This window comes from Echinops telfairi, unplaced genomic scaffold (assembly GCF_000313985.2).
Source record: "Echinops telfairi isolate 266 unplaced genomic scaffold, ASM31398v2 ScPeMD7_8;HRSCAF=38, whole genome shotgun sequence".
NCBI classification, from domain to species: domain Eukaryota; kingdom Metazoa; phylum Chordata; class Mammalia; order Afrosoricida; family Tenrecidae; genus Echinops; species Echinops telfairi.
In genome coordinates, this window is record NW_022103905.1 from 8,602,762 (window position 1) to 8,604,115 (window position 1,354).

The window sequence follows — 1,354 nt, forward strand, 5'->3', positions numbered from 1 at the left end:
ATCGGTGCTTTACTGCACCCTGACTGGCTCGTCTCCTCCCTGCATCCCTTCTGTAAGGGGATGTCCAGTAGCCTACAGATGGACTTTAGGTCTCCACTCCACACTCCCCTTCATTCACAATGATATGATTTTTTATTCTGGGTCTTGTATATGGGTATAGACAAGAGCTGGAAACACAGGGAATCCAGCACAGATAACCCCTCAGGACCAATATTGAGAATAGCCATACCAGGAGGGGAAGGGGAAGGTGGGAGGGAAATAGGAGGAACCTATCACAATAATCTACCTATAACCCCCTCCCAGGGGATGGACAACAGAAAAGTGGGTGAAGAGAGACATTGATCAGTAAAAGACATGAAATAATAATAATAATAAATAATCTATAAATTATCGAGGATTCATGAGGGAGGGAGGGGGAAAAATGGGGAGCTGATACCAAGGGCTCAAGTGGAAAGAAAATGATTTGAAACTGATGATGGCAACAGATGTACAAATGTGCCGGGCACAATGGATGGATGGATTGTGATAAGAGTTGTGCGAGCCCCCACTAAAATGATTTATTACAATTTTTAAAAATTAAACATTAAAAAAAAAAAAGCCAGGGCCCTCCAGACTAAAAATCTTCAATTTTTAAAAAATCACAACCCATTAGGCCTTTGCCACCTGCAAACCACATGGGTCTCCTTGATTCCATCGACACATGTGTGATGAAAACCACACTCGTGTTTCTTAAGGAACCCTAGAGGTGCAGTGGTTAAGCACTTGAAAGGTCAAGGTTCAGCCCCACCAGCCACTCTGTGGGAGAACGGTGGGACAGTCTGTTTCCACAAAGATTGACAGCCTTGGAATACCTATAGGGCAATCCTACTCCATCCTATGGAGGAGTCCTGGTGGCATCATGCATTATGCATTAGGCTGCTAGCAGGTCAGCAGTTGAAACCCACCAGCTGCTCCAAGTGAGACAGGTGAGGTTTTCTGTTCCCATAAAGATTTGCAGCATGGAACACCCACAGAGGCAGTAATAGTCTACCCCCTATGGTCACTATGAATCAGAAGGGTCTCAGAGGCAGTGAGGGAGAGTTTGAGGCTCTGTCTTACAGGGACTCTATGAGTCGGAACCAACTCTATACAATTGGTTGGGTTTGTGTTCCATCATCTAAAGCAGCGGTTCTCAACTTGTGGGTTGCGACCCCACCCCTTTGGGAGTCGAACGACCCTTTCACAGGGGTCGCCCAATTCATAACAGTAGCAAAATGACAGTTATGAAATAGCAATGAAAATAATTTTATGATGTGGTGAAGAAAGCTGATGGTGCCCGGCTATCAAAAGGTATAGTGTCTGGGGTCTTAAAGGC

General features: G+C 45.1%; 1 protein-coding gene across 1 annotated transcript in view; it reads left to right on the forward strand.

The window, feature by feature from the left end:
• The window catches only part of SLC27A2 (solute carrier family 27 member 2), a gene marked incomplete at its 5' end in the record, with an annotated part of 66,689 nt that overhangs the window by 49,671 nt on the left and 15,664 nt on the right, over positions 1–1,354 (forward strand). The window lies entirely within an intron of this gene.